The sequence below is a fragment of the Silene latifolia genome, chromosome 10 (genome assembly GCF_048544455.1).
Source record: "Silene latifolia isolate original U9 population chromosome 10, ASM4854445v1, whole genome shotgun sequence".
Lineage (NCBI taxonomy): Eukaryota > Viridiplantae > Streptophyta > Magnoliopsida > Caryophyllales > Caryophyllaceae > Silene > Silene latifolia.
Genome location: NC_133535.1, coordinates 32,971,555 through 32,976,987, shown reverse-complemented (window position 1 = coordinate 32,976,987; position 5,433 = coordinate 32,971,555).

Below are 5,433 nucleotides of genomic sequence, written 5' to 3'. Positions count from 1 at the left end.
GCTCTGCCACGTCGGCCTCATACCGGCCCTCAAACAGGGTGAGTGGGGCCGGTGTGAGGACCACCCTTGCTTTTTATGTTTCTGTTTTTGAACCTTGATTTATTTCTTTTGCTTAACTCCTGCTTCGTTTCTTTTGCAGACTGATTTGGCCCGGAACTGCCTGTCTCCGTCCTCAAGAGGTTGGGACTTGACGAGAACGGGAGAGTTGTTGAGCTGCATCCCAAGGCCCTGCCACGTGATCGCAGACCGGCTCCTCACGAACTTATGGAGCAGCAGTTGAAGGCACTGGATGTGACGGCGGCTCAGGCGCAGATTGCCGATAACGTCGCGCGGAAACCAAAGACAACGTCTACGGCGGCAACGGCGTCAGCTCCGGCTCAATCTTCTGTCCCCGTAATCCAAAAGGAGCAGGTGGTTATCGTTGATGTTGAAGAGGAGGTCACCGTTGCGGAGGGTCCTCCTCCTTCAAACAAGAGAAAAGAGGCAACGCCTTTCGCCATTCTTTATTTACCGATGGGAAAGAAAAAGGGGTCAGCCGGCCCTCCAACCAAGAAGGCCAAGGCTGGTACGGATCTAACCTACGGCTCGGATTTAGCAGGTTCATTAGGCATTCCTAATGACAGGCTTTCTGACATGTCAATGAATGTTGACATGGATGCTTTGTCCGAATTTTTTGTAGATCAACCGCCACCGGCTGCCGGTCCCACTGAACGGCAATTGGAGAAGCGGCCTGTGCAGACGGGCAATCAAAATGTCACCATCGACTCCTCATCCCTGAAGGTTTCCCCCGCTCAGATTGCGGCGGAGGGTGCAAGGTTGTCCAAGAGGCTGGCGAAGTGGACTGAAAGAGCCGGCGCTCACATTATGGAGCAAGAAAAGCTCATGGCTGAGGCAGCTCCTGCACTCGAACGACTTAGGCTTGAGCTTGCTGCTTCTAAGGAAGAGGCCGAGAAGGCAAAGAAGGACTTCGTCGCCACCCAGGAGAACCTCCTCACTCAGCGAAAGCTTAAGGAGGAAGCTGAGAAGCGGGTCCTAGCCGAGAGAGCCAAGGTTGAGGCTGCGTTGGCCGACGCCGCTAGGCTGCGGGAGGAGAGAGAGAAGCTTCAGGGTGGTTACGATGCTATGGTTGAGCAGAGGGATAAATGGAAGTCCCTGCATCTGACCGAGGCGAAGGAGCACAGGAACACAAAGGCCATCCATGCTCAGAGGGAGAAGGATATTGAGACGCTCCAAACTGTCATCATCCCTAACATGTGTGCCCAGTGTCGGGACCAGGCCGAAGATGCTACTAGGGAAGTAATCAAAGAGCTCTTTCCTAAAGACCCCTTCCCGTGGCAAGATTTTGACCGGCTTATTGATGAGAAGGCGGCTGCTGCGGAGGCAAAGGCTGCGGAGAAGGCAGAGGCGGCAAAGGCCGCTGAGGAGGCTGAGGCCAAGGCGGCCCATGCTGAAAAGGTGAAGGCGACCAGGGAGGAAGCTGAGAGGGCAAAGGCGGGTGAAGCTGCCAAGTCGGCTTCTGGGTCGCTCACTGATGGTGATGCTGCTACTGCTGCCGGTGGCGAGCAGAAACAAGCATAGGGAGACGGGCGGTCTTCACCAGATTCACCCGGCCCTTCAGACAGCTTCAGCTTTTCGGGGGCCAACTATTGAGCCTTTCCTCCCTGCCATCCTTTTGGCGCTTCAAGTTTTATGTCTGTAACCTTTTGCTGTACTTTTTGTTTTTGTTAAACTTTTGGTAGGTTGTGTTTAGGCTATCCCTATGGGGACGGCCGTCGACTTTGTTTTGCCTCATCCTGTAAACATTTTTAATAAAGTTTGTTTATTTTGCCTCCATTAAGTTGTCTTTTTACGTTTCAACATATTGAGTGCTTTTTCGTTTTTACTTCCGGCTTGGCTGAGGCAGTTAGAAGGCGCATCTCAATTGTACTTAAACGTTTAAACATGTTGGCATGTCGGTCGCTTCCTCCACCACCCCCGGTCTTAGCCGGGGCGGTCATATTTGCGCTTCCCAACCACCGTTGTGAACATGTTAGCGTATCGGTCGTTGTGTCCCCGTCGCCCCCGGTTTTGGCCGAGGTAAAACGAGGTTACGGCTCAACAGCGTTCGTATCTGTAGACATATTGATCGCTTCCTCTGCCGGGCCTTCGGTTGGCCGAGGCGGCTAGATTTGCGTCTCAACTGTACTTATACGTTCCTATTAGCGTATCGGTCGTTGTGTCCCCGTCACTCCCGGTTTTGGCCGAGGCAATCGAGGTTACGGCTCGACAGCGTTCGTATCTGTAGACATATTGATCGCTTCCTCTTCCGGGCCTTCGGTTGGCCGAGGCGGCTAGAATTGCGTCTCAACTGTACTTATACGTTCCTATTAGCGTATCGGTCGTTGTGTCCCCGTCACTCCCGGTTTTGGCCGAGGCAATCGAGATTACGGCTCGACAGCGTTCGTATCTGTAGACATATTGATCGCTTCCTCTGTCGAGCCTTCGGTTGGCCGAGGCGGCTAGAATTGCGTCTCAACTGTACTTATACGTTCCTAAGCATGTTGGTCGCTTTCGCGAGTATCAACTGCATTTGGCGGATGCCGGCTTTGGCCGTGGCGTCTATTCTGGCATGACTATGGAAGGGACAAGTATTTTGATGGAGAACTTGGATTATTCTTCATAAGGTGTAATCATGCGTTGGGGTGTCCACAACGGTCTGGGACACCTCCGCTGCTACACAAAATATTTCCTTAAGTTGTCCGTGTTCCAGTGGCTCATCAAAGGAACACCCTCCATGTCCGTCAGCCGGTATGTCCCCGGCCTCATTTCTTCAACCACCTTGTAGGGTCCTTCCCAGTTGGCCGTCATTTTTCCATGGACGTTTCCTTTGTTTGTGGCGGCCGACTTTCTTAGGACTAGATCTCCTACTCTTAAGTCCCTTTTGTGGACCCTACGGTTGTATGCTTTTCTCATCCGATTTTGATACACTGCCAAGTTGAGCCGTGCCGTGTCTCGATTTTCTTCGACCAGGTCTAGTAAGGCTCTCAGGCCTTCCTCATTTTCGACTGGGTCAAAAGTTTGCGTTCTGAATGTTGGCACCGCTGCTTCAATTGGCAGGACGGCCTCAGACCCATAGACAAGGTGGAATGGATTGTACCTCGTTGCTTCTTTCTCCGTGGTTCGAAGTGACCACAGGATGCCAGGTAGTTCATCAGCCCATCTTCCCTTTAGATCTTCGACCTTCTTTTTTAGCCCGTTTAGGATTGTTTTATTAGCTGCTTCCGCCTGCCCGTTGCTCTGAGGGTGGCAGACGGAGGAGTATGCAAATTTGATTCCGAGCTCCTCCAACCAATTCATCACCAAGTTGCTCCAAAACTCTCGGCCGTGGTCAAATACCATGACTTGGGGTAGCCCAAAACGAGTTATGACGTTCTCCCAAATCACCTTTCTTATGGCCGCCGTGGTCTTGGCAGGTACCGCGACAGCCTCGACCCATTTGGTGAAGTAATCAACGGCGACAATTAGGTACTTTCTTCCTCCGGAGGCCGTCGGAAATGGCCCTAGTAAATCCATCCCCCACTATGCAAATGGAAGGGGACTAAGCACCGGTTGCAGGTCTCGGGAAGGAGCATGTATCACCGGAGCATGCAACTGACAATTCTTGCACTTCTTGGTCTTTGCTCTGGAATCCTCAAGCATGGTGGGCCAGAAGTAGCCGGCTCGGAGAGCTTTGTGGGCTAGCGTTCTTGCCCCCATGTGATGTCCACAGATGCCTTCGTGAATCTCTCACAAGATATTAGCTCTCGCGTCGGGCCGACACATTTTAAGAGTGGCCTTATTACAGACCTTCTGTATAACTCTCCTTCGAACACTGAGTACCTTGCGGCGATCCTTCTTATCTTCTGCGAGAGACTGCGGTCCTCCGGCAACTCATTTGTCAGCTTGTATTTCATTATCGGAGTCATCCACGTCGTCTCGGCTTCGATGTCGCTCACCATGCCGACGGTCTCAGTGATGCTTTTAGCATTCCTGATATACACCAGCACGGTTTGACTGACATTCTTGATGCTTGAACTGGCAAGTTTTGAGAGAGCGTCGGCTCGGTTGTTCTCAGACACGGGAATGCATCGTATCCTGGAAAGATTTCAATTTTGAGGTGTCAGCTTTTACCCTCTCCAGATACCTTATCATCCCATCGTCTCGAGTCTCATACTCTCCTCTGATTTGATTAGCCAATAAGAGTGAGTCTGTCTTCAACACAACATGCTCCGCCCCGGCAGCTCTAGCTAACTCGACTCCAGTTATCACCGCCTCATATTCGGATTCGTTATTTGAGGCCGAGAAGGTAAACTTCAAGGCGTACTCAAACTCGTCCCCGTTAGGGCTGATGATAAGGATGCCGGCTCCTGAGCTGTTTGCCGTGGAGGACCTGTCGGTGTATACTTCCCACACACCGGGATGTGATTCTTCTTGGTATGTGCACTCGGCTAGGAAGTCTGCAAGTGCTTGCCCCTTTATCGAAGGCCTCGGCTTGTCTCGAATGCCGAAGCCGGATAGCTCCACCGCCCATTTGATAAGTCCGCTGATTTTTCGAATTTTTCTAAGGCTTTCTCCAATGGCTGGTCGGTTAAGACCGTCACGGGATGTGCGTCGAAGTAGGGTTTTAACTTCCTTGCGGCAACGACGACGGCGAAGGCCGCTTTTTCAATCGGGTAATTTCTTTCGGCGGGCAGAGTGTATGGTGATAAAGTAGATTGGGTGTTCTTTGCTTGTTTTCTTCTCGACAATTACGACCGATCGTGGCCGAGGTAATCGCTAGATATAGGTATAGCGTCTCCCCAGCGTCGGCCTGGGACGGGGTCGGGAGAGTTAGTAGGTGGGCTTTCGATTTGCTTGAAAGCCGCACTGTTCCTCCCCAAAGAAAAGTCTTTATTCCCTTTCAAAGACCGTAAAGAACGGAGTGCTCTTGTCGGTGACCGAGAAATAAAGCGGGCAAGAGCCGCCATCCTCCCGGTCAAGATATCATAACCTCTTTTAGATTCCTCGGCTCCCGCAGTCTAATATTGCTTTGATCTTCTCGGATTGGCATCAATTCCCGGCGCGCGACAAACGCCGAGGAACTTGCCGGCCCGGACACCGAAGTTGCATTTCATTGGGTTAAGCTTCATCTTATATTTCTTTAGTGAACAAAATGTTTTGCTCAAGTCGGCCAAGTGCTCGCTGTCAGACTTGCTTTTTACAATAGCATCGTCGACGTAAGCCTCGATGTTTCGCCCTTTTTTATCTTGAAACACTTTGTCCACCAGCCTAGTGTAAGTTGCGCCAGCGTTTTTCAAACCGAACGGCATCATTTTATACATGTATGTGCCGTGTATGGTGATGAATGCGCACTTAGGCATGTCTTCCTCGGCCATGAATACCGATGGTACCCGAGAAGGCGTCGAGCGTGCTCAA